Below are 16,440 nucleotides of genomic sequence, written 5' to 3' on the forward strand. Positions count from 1 at the left end.
CCTGGGCCTCGGATCCCAGCCTCAGGAGCGGGACAACAGTCTGGAGCGGCTCCGGGCCCCGGGCCCCGGGGTCTGTGGCATGCGACGGGGGGGCGCTGGCTGTGTAGATCTTGGCTGGGCCCTACATGCACCCTTACCTGCTCAGCGGGCAGAAACCACAGGCCACCGAGAGGTCCAATGACTTGCGTCTGGTCACAGCCCCCCCACCTGGGTGCAATCAGGCTCTGGGAATACGGGTGCTTGTGAGCTTTGGCTGGAGTATTTTCCGTAACTTGACCCCTTTTCCAGAGAGATCGTGTATCCAGCGGCCGTGAGGTCAAGACGACTTTTTTCTTGTTTGCATTTACTGTTTTAAATAATTGCACTTACGGTTTGAAATAATTCACAATAGTCTTTAAATCATTGCATTTATACTTTTAAATAATTTTCTGGAAAACTGATCACTGTTTGATGTAGAACACTCAGACCAAATACATAGAAGAAAATTAAGATCGCTTATATTGACACTGCCTAGAAGTACTGTTATGGACATTTTGAAGTCAGCCTCTGGCCCCTCACTGCTCTTTTTTTTTTTTTTTTTAATGAAAAAGAAAATTTTCTTCCCTTGTTCTATTTATTTATTATTTATTTTTATATTATTTTTTTATTGGAGTTCGATTTGCCAACATATAGCATAACACCCAGTGCTCATCCCATCAAGTGCCCCCCTCAGTGCCCGTCACCCAGTCATCCCAACCCCCCGCCCACCTCCCCTTCCACAGGCTCCCCTCCGAGCAGAGAGCTCTGTGCAAGGCCCCATCCCAGGACCCTGGGATCATGACCTGAGCCGAAGGTAGATGCTTAACCAGGTGAGCCACCCAGGTGCCCCTAAAAAAGCTTTCTGAGATACAGGCTTCCCCTGCTATCTGAAAGTGGGGCAAGGTTATGCAACCTTTGGTAAGCTGCGATGGTGTAAAGCAGAGAAGTAATTACCACTAATTCTTTTCTTTTGTTTATTTCTTTATTTTTAGAGGATGGAATGGGAGGGGCAGAGGGACAGAGAGAGAGAGAGAGGATCTTAAGCAGGTTCTATGCCCAGAGCAGAGTCCAACACAGGGCCCAATCTCATGACCCTGAGACCATGACCTGAGCCAAAATCAAGAGTCAGATGCTTGACTGATGGAGCCATCCGGGCACTCCACCATTAATTTATACGGAAACTTTTTTTTAGCATTCCCAGACCCAAAAAATAACCTCTCTCAGGTTTTTTTGACACCTTAGGACACATCTTGCTAACGATGCTCAAAGTAAATCAGGATGGAGCCTCGGTGCTCGCAGACACAGGTCAGAGCCAGCAGCCTGATGCTGAGATGATGAGTAGAGTCTGGGGCAGGAGCGTGGCGGAGGGGCCCCTCTTACTGCTCAGGTGGGGATGCCCCCACAGTAGCTCTGTGGGCAGCAAAACAAATGCTAAACGCTATTTTTGCTTTTCCCCATTTTTTGTTAAAGTGCAAATCCTCCTCAGCTTTCTGTTGGTTAGCAAAAAACAAGTACAAGTGGTGCGATGCGGACTTTCAAAAAGCAGGGCATACCTACAAGTTCAAATTCACAGAGACTGTAAGAATGTGCAAGAGCCCCTCCTCTGCCAGGCGTGGTTAACATTGCCCCCATGTGCCCCCCTCCTACCTCCCTTTTCTGAACAATTTGAGAGTAAGTTGCTGGCGTTGTGACCTGTTTACCCCCCAAGTGTGTCAGTGTATTTCCTAACAACCTCTGCATAACCTCCACGCGAGCATAAAAAATCAGCAATCGGGGCGCCTGGGGGCGGAGCTCAAGTCAATTAAAGGACTGATTCTTGATTTCAGCTCAAGTCATGGCCTCAGGGTCCTGAGATCCACTTCCTCAGGCTCTGCACTCAGGGCAGAGTCCGCTTGAGATTCTCTCCCTCTCCCTCTGCCCCTCTCACCTATACACTCTCCCTCTCTAAAATAAATAAATATCTCTTTTTTTAAAAATCAGCAATGTAACCCTGCTATTATACTACTATTTTCAGGGACTCCCGGGTGGCTCAGTGGTTGAGGCCATGACCCTGGGGTCCTGGGATGGAGTCTCGCATCGGGCTCCCGACAGGGAGTCTGCTTTTCCCTCTGCCTGTGTCTCTGCCTCTCTCTGTGTCTCTCATGAATAAATAAATAAAGTCTTTTAAAAAATCATTACTATTTTCTAAGTCATATTCAAAATTTACCAATTATCTCTGTAATGTCCTCTAGAGTAGTGTCCCCCCCCCACCCTCCGGGACCCAAATGCAGGATCACATACTCTGCTTTGCTAGATTGACAGGCTCAAATGATATCCTGTTGTGATTTTCATTCCTTTGATTTCTGGCAAAGCCGAATGTGTCTCCTCATGTGCGCTGTTCACTGGTGTATCGCATCTTGTGCACCAACATGCTGCTGCCTCATCTCCTGTGCCCCTTTGGGTGTCCGTCTCTCGTGGATTTAGAGAAGCACTCTAGGGAACAGACATGATCTTTCACAAACAGACTCTGGCCTGGAAAAAGGGGTGACCTGCTGCCCCCATCCCCTACCAGGGCCCTGTCCCCGATCAGCCTCTTGGCCAGATTTTTGATATAGCACAGTTGTCTGATCCAAGCAACGACACCCCATCCATCCCTTCAAACTCTGGGGAGGACAAACATGATTCCTGTTTGAGTTTGGGTTTGACATTTCCTGTGGGATCTGACCCTCCGCCAGCCCCAGGTCTGTGTGGGAGAGGCCACCTGCTGAGTGTCAGTGGCCCCCAGGGCGGCTGTTGATCACTATCAGCTCCAGTGGGTTCCTGCATCTGACCAGGCTGTGTCCCAGGAACCAGGGATGGGCGTGTGCACAGTGGAAAGGGCGTGCTGCTGGGCTGGACCCAGACTGGGCTTCTCGCTCTGACCTCACGGGCCCCTTAGTGCAGCCAAGACTGCTTCCACACTAGAAACACAGCAAACACTGAGCCTCACAGCCACTGGGACACCCACAGGGAAGCCACAGCCACCGCGACACTTACTGCTTGTGTCGTTTGTGTGTGCGTTTTATCCACATGTCCTCACTCTTTTGTGCACTCGTGGAAAGGAAACCATAAGAAAAAGAAACTTCTTCAATATTCAGGGTCTGACTCTGAATCGCCTTTTTTTTTTTCCCTTTTTTCGGTGTCTCTTGGGTCTTGATTTTTCCTAATGAGGGGAAATTTAAATATATAAAGTTAGAGGAGATAGGATAATGAATCCCGGGGGGGGGTGGGTTAGGGTCCTTTCTGGGATCCTGCCACCCTCCCAGGTTGGCACAGAGCAGACTTCAGATACCCCGCAGTTTCCTCTGTGAACAGGTGGGTTTGTGTTGGCGAAAGATGAGGTCCCTTTGCTTTTCACATCATCCTAACATCACACCTAAAACATAACAGTGATTCCTTAGTATCATGAAAATGCCTATTTGATGTTTAAATGCTCTTTATTTTTGTAGTTGGTTTGTTCAAATCAGGACACAAAGCAGGCTGATGCTTGGCATTGGGTAGATATGCCTTCAAGTCTCTATATTTCGCCTCCCTCTTTTTCCCCCTCGCAATTCATTTGTGGAAGAAACTGGGTCATTTGTCCTGCAGAGGTTCTGCGTTTTGCATCTGATTGCATTTCTGTACCGTCACCCTGGGCCCCTCCGTCCCCTGTATTTCCCGCAAACTGTGGTCAGACCTAGAGATGTTCTGACAGACGGAGACAGGCCACATCCAAGATGTTTCTCAGTCACCGAGAGTCTCCTTTAAAGAGGGTTTGGAAAGGGCTAGAAATGATTATAGAGGTTGGGACAATACAGCCCCAACCCTGTTCTTGACCTGCCCCCGGGGAAGCAGTTCGGGGAGGCTCAGGCCTCTCTGGGGAGCCAGGAGCCAGACCTAGGGTCTCAGGCCTCCTCCGCCCTGCGGTGCTGACGCTGGAGTTGGGTAACAAGGCCTCTGGGAGGCAGCTGTGGGCAGCAGTGAGGAGCTCGGCCCTCCCTCCAACCCGGGAACTGAAGGTAGCTGGTTCCCAGGTTCCCGGACACCCCGCGCGCCCCCTGCAGCCTCCACTAGACCCTGCACAGGGCGCCCAGGGTGGGGACCGGGAAGCTGGCCCCATTGGAAGATCTCCGCTGGTGGTTGGATGCACCTGCGTCCTGGTCACGTGCCCAGGTTTGTCCCAGGGCCCCCAGGGAATGCTGGCTCCTTTCTCTGATGGCTCCAGCGGCAGCTGCAGCAAGTCTCCCGCCTGCTCAGAGGGGCCTGGAGGTCCCGGTGCAAGTCCTGCTCTGCCGCCACCCACCTCAGGCAAGCTCCTTCTGGGGGGCCAGGCACGTGCTCCTAAGTCCCCAGCCTGCCTCGTATCTGCACTGGAAACCAGCAAGTGGCCGTCCCTCTCGGAGCCCCCTCCCCGCAGAACCCGGTAGGCGGTCCGGGCGCCACAGGGTTAAGGGAGGCAATGCTCTCAGCCCAGATCCCAGGCACAGTAAACACCCAGGACTGCTCTGATTTGTAAAGACAAGGTCAGCCTGGGGAACTGTGTTGTCCCTCTGAGGTCTGAGAGATTTAAGGAGAAATCTTCATCAAATAAATCTATAAACACGGCTCCGTGTAAACAAATCAGTTGCTCTCAGAAATGACTTATGAGTGTACTTTTATGGCAAAAGGAATTTTGCAGATGAGATTAAGCTGAGGATCTGGACATGGGGAGATCATCTCCGGCCACTGGGACGGGCCCAGTGTAATCACAAGGGTCCTTATAAGGGGAAGAGGAAGGCGAAGCGAGGCAGAGAGAGAAAAACGATGTGAAAATGCCAATTGGAATGACACAGCCAAGAGCCGAGGAACCCAGGCAGCCTCTGGAAGCTGGGGAAGGAGAGGGATGCTCCCCTCAAGCCTGGCTGCTCTGGGAACACGGCTGCTGCCCTGCAGACACCTCGGTTTTAGACCAGTGGGACTCCCCAGTACTCCTGATGGCCAGAGGGGCCAGGTCCATTTGTGTTGATGGAAACCGGGACTTTGGGGCAATTTGTCACAGCAGCAATAGAGTAGGAGGGGGGTGAGGGGCAGAGAAAGAGGCCGACTCCCCGTGAGCCTGGAGCCTGATGTGGGGCTGGATCCCACGACCCCGGAATCATGACCTGAGGGAAAGGCAGATGCTCAACTGACTGGTCACTTTAATTCATGAGCTTTATCCTTGATACAGAGACAGAGATCACTTCATTTTAATCTTGATTTTCACAGCACTTCCTCCAGTGTCCATCATAAATGTAATACAAGCATAGAAATTGAGATACTTACTCTGTTGTGTTAAGGCAATCTTCTTATATTTTTAATTTTTAGAGTTTCTAAAATAAAAGTTTGAATGTCATTGAAGGCTTTTGGAGTATCTCCTGAAGCAACTGTACGCTGTTTCTTGCATGATTTATATAATACTTGTTCCACTTTGTTGATAGATTTCCATCATTGGGATAAATCCCACTTGGCTATGTCGTATTACTCTCTTAATATACAATTAAAGCCTCAACTACTAGAAACGTAGACATTTGGGGCGCCCAGGTGGCTCAGTGGGTTAAGCGTCTGCCTTCGGCTGTGCTCAGCCAGTTCCTTTTTCGGTCATTGGTTCACTCAGGTTTTCAATTCCTTGAATGGAAAGAGTTACACTTGGAGACCTGAATTTGGGTTTTATCACTTGCTGGCCATGTTTGTTCATTCACTCATTCACCCTTTCATTTGCTCCACAACTGCCCGTTACCACGAACTAATGCCAAGCACTGTGCTGAGCACTGAAGATAAAATGGTGGACAAGACAGCATTCCTGTCTTCGAGGTCCTCACATCCTCTAGGAAGAGACACCACAAACCAACAAAGAAACAAGAAAATGTTCAGGGGTTTAAGTACCTCCCCCAGGGGCTGGGGACTCCTGGCCACTGACTGAAGTGCAGGAATCCAGATACCCAGATTCCCTACTTGGAATCAAAGAAAATTCCAAGCTGTGATTTACTCTCCAGGACTAGGCAGTGGGGTGGGGAGGGGGGGTCAGACTAGACATCATGCACTTTACTTGGCATGTCCCCTTTGCCTGTCCTGCTTCCCTGCCTCCCTGCCCTCTTGCTTCCCTATGCCAGCGCTTCCTTAAGCAATCACTCACCCACATCTCCCCACTCAGGGTTCAGCTTTACAAGAATCTGACCTAGGACAACCTCTAGGAGGCAATAATCTTGAAGCCGACACCTAAAAGGTGAGAAGGGGCCAGTTATGGGAAGAGCTGGGAAGGCCTGGGCAAGGCGCTGGACTTGGGGGTAGAGGTAAGAAGAGCATATGCAAAGGACCTGACTTGCTAAATTTGAAAGTGCATATTTTGTTTGGGAAATGGTGAGTGAGTCCATCAGGTCAGAGGGAAGACAAGGCAGGGTTGGACACTGAAGGGTTTTGAATGTTGGACCAACATCCTTAGATTCTATTTATTTGTGGGTGGCAAGGAAGGGTTCTGTGCAGGAGAGAGGCAGGTGAGGGCTGAACCCTATGCTGTGGACAGAGGAGCTGAACTCCAGGGTCAGTCCGACGGGAAGGCAGATTCCGTGCCTCCCTGGTCACTGACACTTCTCCACCATTGGAAGCTCCAGGGAGGGGCTCAAGCCAGAGCTGCGCTGGGTGATGGGAGCCACTGGGGTCTCCAGCAGCGGGGAGATTTGGCCGGATTTGTTCTTTAGAAAGACCTGTCAGGCAGCAATGTGTCGAAGTAGAGGACATCAAGATCGAGGCTCGTAGGGGCGGGTGGCAGTCATCCGGGCACAAAGTTATGTGGGTCTGAACCCAGCGGCCACGGGGTGGGGAGGGAGCCAGTCACAGATCAGAAGATAAAACAGAAAAGACTCAGGAGGCTGAGGACTATAATGGGAAAAATTTTAATTAACACAAGCAATCTGCGAAGCTACGGTGATGAAGAAATGATTCAAGCTTGGGACTTGGACCCAGGTGAGGGAGCTCACCTCTCTGGGCATCCGCAGGACGAGGCAGGTCTGTGCCCAGGGGCCCTTGGTGGGAGACAGGAGGAGCAGCCCCGCATTCCCACTGTCTCTGCTCGTCAAGACGAAAGGGCTGCCCCAGGAGGGCTCTGGAACCACTGTCCAGCAGACGTTCTACAGTGTGTGTCGCCCCACAGCCCCAGAAGCTGAGGGCATGGAGGCCCTGAGTCTGAAGAAGTGCGCTCTGCAAGCAAGCAGAGCATGGAAGGCAAAGGCGTTCAGTGGTTTCTGAATGGCTGCAACTCTGTTGCATTCGCCACTTAACCAAATTGCTTTCTGTTGCTTGATGGGATGCAATTGCAAGGAGATAAAGGGGCTTACTGTGAAAAGCTTGGCTGGCCTGTGTGACTAATGAATTATCTGTTCCCCTCTCTGTGGAGCCTCCTCCCTGTGGGCACCCAGCCCGCAGTCCCATCCCCTGACCCTGCCCTGGCAGAGGTCACTGGCGCCACAGGTCACCATGAAGATGGCCAGCATAGCATCCTGACTGCATGGGGTCTTGGCCCTGGCATGTCCCCCCTTAGCACTTTCTCCCCATGGCTGATGATGGTCAGGCCAGTCATGGGGGTGGTGAAAAGAATACTCCCTCAAAGCTTGGGTGCTGGGGCTAGCTCCCCCACTGACCAGGGACAGACCTCCAGTGAGACGCTAATTCACAGACAGAGCTCCAGATCTTAAGTACTGACACACACCGAGCTCTACTGGGTGCTTTCTCACAATCCCTGTGCTCCCCCTTCCTGCTGTCAGCAGCTCCAGGAGGGGAGATGGCTTGTTGATCTCGGTGTCCCCAGCGCCAAACCCAGGGGCTGGCACAGGCCATAACTTTGTGCCTGGATGACTGCCGCCCGCCCCTACGACAGACCCTCAAGAGATGATCTGTATGAAGTGATGGATGAATGGAAGGATGAACAGTGGGTAAAAGATTGGATTTGGATAAATGATTTCCGAAATGGATGAATAAAAGTATAGAGGAGAAGCAGATGCAGAGAAGGATAGACAAGCTGGCAGGTGGAAAAAATAAAGGAAAAATGGATACAGAATGAAAGGATGGGTGGCTAATGGAGAGAAGTATGAGTGATGGTTGGTTGGAAGGATGGATGGAGGGAAGAATGTATAGATAGACAGAGGAAGGATAAATGGACGGAATGATGAGTGATGGTTGCAAAGATGGGTGGACGGATGTATGTATGGATAGAGGGATGGAAGGATGAAAGGATTGAAAGACGGATGGATGGCCTGCTGACTTTGCTCCTCACAGGGAGGTACAGTCTGAGAGGTTAGCCCAAACTGTTTTGTCCAAAGCCATCCAACATGAGCCTAGAAGTGACCTGGATTTCCAAAGCATAGGTACAAGAGGTACCTCTTGTCTTCACCTGTAACATAATGAGATAGACTAGCTGATCTCGAAGGTCGTCACTCTAGTTCCTGCCCCCTGGGGTGTCAATTCTTTCTTTCTTTTTTTTTTTTTAGAAAGAGGCAGAGCATGTGTGCTCACACAGGTGTGGGGTGTGGGGTGTGGGAGGGGCAGAGGGAGAGGGAGGAAGAATCTTTAGCAGGCTCCACACCCAGAGCTCCAGTCGGGGGTCAGTCTCACAACCCTGATATCATGACATGAGCTGAAATCAAGTCAGATGCTGACTGACTGAGCCCCCTAGGCGCCCCTGGGATCCTAATTCTTAGGAGTCGGGGGGAAATGACAATTATCACTACCTATAGTTTAGAGAACGCTCACAAACATCATTTCACATGATCATGCTGGACTGGGGTGAGACTGATGAGCTCTCTGCACTTCTGCTTCCTCATATTCAATCACATTTATAGGGAGCCTCCTGTGTGCTGAGTCCAGTTCCTGGTACCAAAGATGCAGAACGGGAAAAAACTCCAAAGCTTTACCCTCATGAGGCCAAAAAAAAAAAATTTTTTTTTTGACGATTAACATCTTTATTGCTCTGGGTGCAGGGGCAAATGCTCAGGAGCTCTTGGTGGGGCAGGCCCGCTTCCTCTTCACCATCACAGGTGAAGCCAAAATTCTAACAGCGGGAGAAGACAATATATAAACAGTAAGTTATGGAGTGTACAGCTGTGTAAGTGCTGCGGAGAACTTGAGCAGGGAGGGGGCAGGGAGGGGGCAGGGAGGGCTGCCAGTGGGGCTGGAACTTTGGTTCTAAGGGTGACCAGGAATGACCTCCTGTGATATTTGAGTCTAGACTTAAAAAGGTGAAGGAACGAGTGCGATGGGTATCTGGGAGGCTTGTGTTCCAGGCAGAGGGAACTGTATGTGCACATTCTGTGATTTGGGAGCGAACCTGGCATTTTTGGGGAGCTGGGTGGGGACATGAAGGAAAGTCTAGAGGAAGAGATCAGAGAAGGAATGGGTTTGGGGCTCAGGGGTGGAGAAGAGGCATGGTTTGTGTCCAGGAGGTGTTGGAAGCCACGGGCCTGCACGAGGACACCCAGAGGGACGCAGAGTGTGAGGCTGAGAGGGAGCCCGGTGGACACCAGCCTGGACAGAGGGCGAGAAAGAGCAGCGATGACTGGAGGTGGCCCTGCTGCCCCCGCCCTGCTCCAGCTGCTCTCAGCCTGATGCCCAGGCTCCAGGGGCGTCTCCCTCCTTCACAGGGAACTGGCACCACCTCCCGCTCCCCCTAGAACCTAGGAGGCATCACGGGGGTCCCCTCCTCGGCATCCAGCTTGGCCGACACACCCCTAGAGACCAGAGAGGGGCGCTCACCACTTGGGAGGAGAAGCGTGGGCCTCCCTCTTTCCTCCTGCCGTCCCGTTGGGCCCCAGCCGGGCCCTGGGCACCAGAGTTGGAATCGTCTGTTTGAAAACGAAATGACACCCGTGTTTTTGCATGTTGAAAAAGTCACACACGCTTGTTTTATTTTTTCAATCAAAGAATACAGAAAGGTAAAGAGAAAATTAAAATTGCTTACGATCCAATTCACCAGAGAAAATCACCGTATCCACTTTGCTGTGTATCCATCCAGAATGTTTTCACCCACGGGCACCTGTCTGTGCCCTCCCCCCCACTTTTTTTTTGTTCAGTAAAAAAGGGCAACACACCACACGCCGTCCTGGAACCAGCTGGCTATTTTCCCCCTATTAATTGTGAGAATGTTTCCCTGTCGGCACCGAGATCCCCGTCACTTTTTTATTAGCTGAAGAATATTCTGCGGTGAGGAGGGGCCTTCCTGTGATCGCAGGCCTCTGACAGACACTGAGGTTCAGCGGCGCAAAACACTTTCCTTACTAGAAATGATGCTCTGTGTACATCCGTATTCATAAATCTCTGAGCAATAAAACTGGACTATTTGAACTTGTGGGTTAATAGAGCCCCCTGGCTTACGTCACGAAGGAAATTGATTTTTATTTTCAAAGTCAAGGTGACGAAATGAACAATGGTTGCCAGGCAACCTGTGGGGGGGGATGGGGTGTAACCCAGAGCCCCTCAGGCCCTGAGTCCAGGTCGTGAGCACCATTCAACACCCTGCTGTCTCCAAAGACCCCAGGACAAGCAACAACGCCCCCCAACAAGACAGAGCCCCCCGCACTGCCCCGGCTTCATCCAGCGCAGCCTCCTGCCCTGACTGCCCAGAGCAGTGGAAGCAAGGACTCATCCACCCCCCGGTTCCCTTCCAAAGCCACTGCAGGTGGTGAGGAAGCATTCGCAGGGAAGGTCCCGGGCCAGGCTATGATGGGCAGAGCTGCAGAAATGCGCAGAGTAGCCCACGTCCTGGCCGCAGGTGAATCTCACGCATTCTTTTTTCTTTTTCTTTAGATTTTTATTTATTTATTCATGAGAGACACACACAGAGAGAGAAAGGTGCAGACATAGACAGAGGGAGAAGCAGGCTCCCTGCGGGGAGCCCGATGCGGGACTCGATCCCAGGACCCCGGGGTCACGCCCTGGGCTGAAGGCAGATGCTCAACCCCTGAGCTACTCAGGGGCCCCACACTCACGCATTCTTGAGCAAATTCTTAGAAATCTGGGAGTGTTACCCTGTAGAGTTTATCTACTGTGTGTACAGGACCCGCTTCCACTGGTGCTAGGGTATCAAGAGGGCAGGTATGTGGAAGACCAGAGCCTCTGAGAGGCGAGAGGAATTTGCAAAGGACCCTACAGTGCCCTCCGCCACCCCACAGCCTGGCATAGCTTCCAGGGGGAGGGGCTTGTCTTCCACCAGTAGGAGCCCTTGGAGGATTTTGAGCAGGAGACAAACAGGAAAAAAAAATTCTGTAATCTCGTGCCTCCCTCCACAAAGTAGGATTGTTGATGGGCCGGAGTCCTGACACCCACTGGGAGGAGGGGCTCGAGGGCCTGCTTGGGCTCCGGTGGGTCGTTGGAAAGAGTGGCTGAGCCAGGAGCCTGCAGGAATGCAGTGGGCAGCACGTGGTGCGATGGGGCCCTGGGTGTGCGCAGGGGGGAGGGAAGCCCTCCTCTGACTCCCATGCTGCCTCCCTGCCATGTAGGATTCGAACTCCCTGTGCTGCTTCTCAGGAACATAAGCTCAACAACCACCTGTACAAGGACGTCTCCCCAGTGTCCGGCATGTGCTGGGACCTTCACATGCACCTTCTCACGTCACTACGCATGGGCACTGTGACAGCCCCCATTTCACCGATGCAGTATCAGAATATGCAGTCCTCCTGACAAGAACATTTGTCCACCAGGTCAAAGCTAAGATCTGAACCTGCCTGCTCCAGTCCCCGTTCCCTCCGACACCACTTTTTAAAAAATGAGACTTATTTACAACAGCCCAGTCTTGCACCTTTGCTGGTAGGAGTAGCTAACTTTGGCCCCTGTCCCATCTCATGCGACTCCAGCCCCACCTCTCTGGTCTGACACTTGTCATCACTCACAACACCTCGACCAGAGAAGAAAATCAAAGACCCCACCACAGTTACAGTAACCCTCCCACATGGGCATCACCACGTCCTCCGCACTCAAGCATGCAGGATGAACACACAAGCTCATCTCTGAGGCCTGGTGGCCAGAGGTCGTCTCTCCTCTGGGTCCTGCGGACCCTCTCTAGGCAGACCTCCGCCCCCCGCCAGCAGTAGGAAAGGTGGTGTCCCTTCCCTCTGGACAAGGTGACTCATGCAGAGCAGGATGGGTGAACCTTTCTCTCCTGGATGCCAGGGCTGCTAGGAAGGTGCCTGAGGCAGAGCCACAGGTGGCCCGGTTCTGCACCCTTCGCAATAGCCCCTTAAATCCTTGCCTCCCGGCACTCACAGCTTTGTGCAGTCCTCCCTGTGCTACGTAGGAAAACCCCGGGGGCACCTGGGTGGCTCAGTGGTTGAGTGTCTGCCTTCTGCTCAGGGCCTGATCCTGGGTCCAGGATCGAGTCCCACGTCAGGTTCCCAGCTTCTCCCTCTGCCTGTGTCTCTGTCTCTCTGTGTGTGTCTCTCACGAATAAATAAATAAAATCTTAAAAAAAAAAAAAAAAAAGACTGACCTTAGTGGTCAATAGGCTACTGCAGAAGTGACAGTGAGTGATTTCTGAGGTCAGGTCCTGGCAGGTCAGGTCTCCTTCTGGCATGGTGTTGGGTCGTTCTCTCTGGGGGATGCCAGCTCCTGCATCAGGAGGACACTCTGCCCTACGGAGGAACCCGTGGGATAAGGAGCTGAGGCCTTTTGCCAAAACAGCCAGCACAGTGTTCCTCTGGTGGGGGTGAGCCACCCTGGGGGACTATCCACCCCATTTGAGCCCTTGGAGGAGGCTGCAGCCCCGGCCCACATCTTACCTGCAGCCTCACAAGGGGGCCTGAGCCAAAACCATGTGCTACAGACATTCAGAATTCCTCCCCTCGGGAGCTGAGAGACAACAGACATTTCTGATTGCTTGAAGGCTCTACATTTCAGCATGATTAGGTACACACGGATTAGACCCAGGAAAACTAGGGTAGCTTGAGGACTACGAGTGCCTGAGTGATTCTGGAAGAATCTTTAAGACAAACAAAGCTCACATTATGATCCAAGATTGATGCCTGAGAGACCTGAGCCTTAGGGAATGTGTTAGAATTGTTGTCTTCGAAACACAGAAACTCAGGAGCAAACAAGCAAGTTCAGCAGGGCCTTGGCCCTAATTGGGTCATGTGACCTGGAAGCTGGTGTGCAGTTGGCGCTGTAGTAGTTGGGTTCATAGAGCTCCGGGTGCCCAAAGCTGCAGGATCATGAGTTGGGGGTGGGCTGGGGACAGGAGCCGAGGGTCAGCAGGACCCGGTGTCCACGTCCTCTGGACTCTGAGTAGGAAGCAGTGCTGGTGCCAGAGACGAACCTGCAGGTCATGAGGCAGAGGGGCCCGACCTCACCTGTCGTCCCCCAGACCTCAGCATCCCCAAGCTTCCAACTTCCACGTGTCCCACCTTCAGCACCCATACCTTGTGAGCACTGCTCCAGCCCCTCTGGGCGTCTCCACCTGCTCTGGGGCCACTGGCCCTTCCTCCCAGTGGCCGACACCGCCCTAGTGTACCTCAGGCCTCCTGATTGCAGGCGGTCCACCTGAGGCTGAGTCCTTCTGTCCCCCCGCCCCCACTCGGCTTCAAGCCGCTACCCTTCCCAGTGATCTGCCTGCTGCGGGTCTTTCCTCCTCTGCCCCTTCTGTCTCCCCAGCACCCAACACCCCGCCTCCTCCTGCTTCTGCTCCATGCTGGGCTGGGCTGTGCCTCCAACGGAAATGGAATTTCCCAATCTCTGCCCGTGGAACTCCCCTTTGTTCTTTAGATCTCTGCTCACGTGTCACCTCCTCCGTGAAGTCCTCCTGGACTCTCCAGAGCTAATAAGTCCCACCTCAGTGCTTTGCTGAACCTTCTGAATCCTGGTTTGCAGAGCAGCTATAAATATAGTCTCCCGAGTGGGAAACGGATCCCAGTCTCACCACTCACCAGCTGCAGGGTCTTCGGCCAAGCAGAGTCTCACTCTCTGCCTCTGCAAAATGCAGACAATTCTTCCCTCAGTGCTGGTGGGTTAGGGTCCGATGAGATGGAGTTTGTGGACATGACAAGTTCCATCCTGACTCGGGATCCGTCTTACAGACCAGCTCTCTAAAGTCGCTTGGCAGGGGACAGCCTGGGCAGGGGCAGAGGGGGGCCAGTGGCCTGGGAAACAGCCTGGCGATGGGAAAAAACAGTCGACAGAGGGAGAGAAACTCAGGCTGTGGGGGGTGAGGCCGCACAGACCGGGAGGCAGGGGAGGCAGGAGACTGGTGGAGCAGACGCAGACCCAGGCTACACTCCATCCCAGTAACTCACTTAATCTTTGCAGCAAGAGGTGAGTGTTAGTGGCAGCGTTTTTACACATTTAGAAAGTAGAATTCAGGAAGGGTCGGGGGGTGAGGGGAGGCCGGGGCAGGCTCTGGCACCCCGGTTCTGTGAGGGTCCAGCTGGAGGGTCTGGGCATGGGGCCAGGAGGGGAGGAAAGGAAAGGCTTGGTTAGCCTGATCCATCACAGACCATCCCCTCCTTGTGTGGGGTGATAGACTTCTGGAAATACAACCGTGAATGGCTGTGGCTTTGGAGTTCCTCTTGCCAGTTGTGGAATCAGCCCCATATTGCCTCCCTGCAGGTCACAGCAGGAACCTTCCCTGGGGCCACCCTCCACGTCACACCTCAAATTCATCTTATAATTGCAGCAGCCCTGATTCAGCCCCACGTCCCGCCCCGCTGGGGCAGCCAGCGGCTCAGGGCTCCCGGCTGGTGGGGGGCGCGGATGGGCGGGGGGTGCTGTGCCCTTGCCTCTCCGCTCAGCGCAGCCCAGCGACCCCCATCTCGCCTCGGCAGCTGGTGAATCACAACTCGGGCTGGCGAGCAGGTGCGTCCAGGCTGCCGCCGGAGCAGCAGGAGGTGTGGCTCCTTCTCCAAACAGAGAGGACCTGGCGGTTCAGGGCGGCCAAGGGTGCACAGGGCAGGGGAGGGAGGGGGGTGAGCAGGGCTGCGGCCAAGGGAAGGCGGAGGCACCCGGCCTTCCAGGAGCGCTTACGTTTGGCCATTCAAGCCACGCTGAGGCCCCACTGCTGCTCTCCACACGGCGGTGACAGGGCGACAGGGCGACAGGTGTATCTCCACCTGATACACAGAGGGGTTGCGCCGCGAGGTGCCCCCCGCGAGGGGTCCGCCGCATCCTGCAGGGCTCCCCGGAGCCCACGCCAGCGCTGGCCGCCCTCTGTGTCCCCTCGCCCAAGGCGGCGCCGTCCTCGTCCTCGCTCGGCCGCCGGCTGTGCTCGTTTGCGGAAAAGGAAAGCGAGCTGTTCAGTAAGGGGGGCCGGGGCCGGGGTAGAGCCGGGGTGCCTGACACCGCGGCGCCCAGCAGGTGAGGCCGACAGCCCAGCATGAAGCCCAGGGAACTGCGTGGGGCCCCGGCGCTTCACACCCCGAGCCACAGAACGGGCTCGTCTGGGCCGTTCACTCCGGGGCGCGGGCGTCTGCGGGTGACATGCCCTCGTCTTGAAGTCAGACCCTCGGGCTCCGCACTCAGTGAGCTGCTGCAATGTGAAGCCCCCCCCACGTGCAAAACAGACCTGACAAGAGCTGTTCTGTTTAACGGAGGAAGATGGGGAGCAGCGCTTCTTCACCAGCCCAGACTCACGGCTCTCTGGGCACGGTCTCTGCAGAGCCGCGGCGGAGCCGCCGACCCCACCCCACCTCTTCTTAATAAATGGGTAACCCGGGGCACCAGGGGGGCTCAGGGGTTGAGCATCTCCCTTCAGCTCAGGGTGTGATCCTGGGGTCCTGGGATCGAGTCCTGCCTCGGGCTCCCTGCGTGGAGCCTGCTTCTCCCTCTGCCTGTGTCTCTGCCTCTCTCTGTGTGTCTCTCATGGATAAATAAATAAATAAAAATCTTTTAAAAAATAAAGTAAAATAAATGGGTCACCCATGGCCAGGTGGTGGATTAGGACAGAACCCTCAAGGGGCTCACTCGATGTTGCCCAAGGGGAATATCTTTGGCCGCCCTGCCTTGCTTCCAGATGTGGGTAAAGGACAGAGGCCTTTATGGGGATGAGACTTGCCTGGACTGAGAGGAAGAGCCTGGGTTCCTGGCCCCGGGCTCTGCCTTTGGTGCCTTTGGGGCTCGGCTCTGCGTCAGTCAAGATGAGTTGGCTCAAGATGCAGTAGCAGGTATCCCCAAAATCTTAGGCTCAAAACAACAGAAGTTTATTTCTCTCTCACACACACAATCCATTTCCAGGCTGGGGTCCTCCAGGGTCACATCCCCCATGAGGTGGCTCCACAGTCGAGCGGTGTTAATCTTCTGGGGCTTCAGGGGTGGCCAGAGCAGAGAAGGGACAGGGGCTATCTAGGTCCAAGCTGCTTTCATCCAGAGGTGAGACACATCCTTTCAGCTCACATTTCATCGACCAAAGAAAGCCACATGATCACAGTTAACCCTGGAGCGGGG

General features: G+C 53.6%; 1 long non-coding RNA gene across 4 annotated transcripts; it reads right to left on the minus strand.

Annotated features, from left to right (window-relative positions):
• Positions 1–919: 919 nt before the first annotated feature.
• LOC140639614 (uncharacterized) lies at positions 920–13,728 on the minus strand. Of its 4 annotated transcripts, XR_012036275.1 has the most exons (7): positions 13,428–13,728; positions 12,792–13,324; positions 12,503–12,644; positions 9,775–9,863; positions 3,034–3,199; positions 2,299–2,490; positions 982–1,428 (listed from the first exon to the last, which is right to left on the minus strand). It is a non-coding gene; the product is annotated as an uncharacterized lncRNA (long non-coding RNA). The 4 variants fall into 4 exon arrangements; XR_012036274.1 differs by having other exon boundaries at positions 920–2,490; positions 13,428–13,727; XR_012036273.1 differs by lacking the exons at positions 982–1,428; positions 2,299–2,490; positions 3,034–3,199 and adding an exon at positions 8,955–9,073 and having other exon boundaries at positions 13,428–13,725.
• Between the last annotated feature and the right edge of the window lie 2,712 nt (positions 13,729–16,440).

The sequence above is a fragment of the Canis lupus genome, chromosome 9 (assembly GCF_048164855.1).
Source record: "Canis lupus baileyi chromosome 9, mCanLup2.hap1, whole genome shotgun sequence".
Classification (NCBI taxonomy): domain Eukaryota; kingdom Metazoa; phylum Chordata; class Mammalia; order Carnivora; family Canidae; genus Canis; species Canis lupus.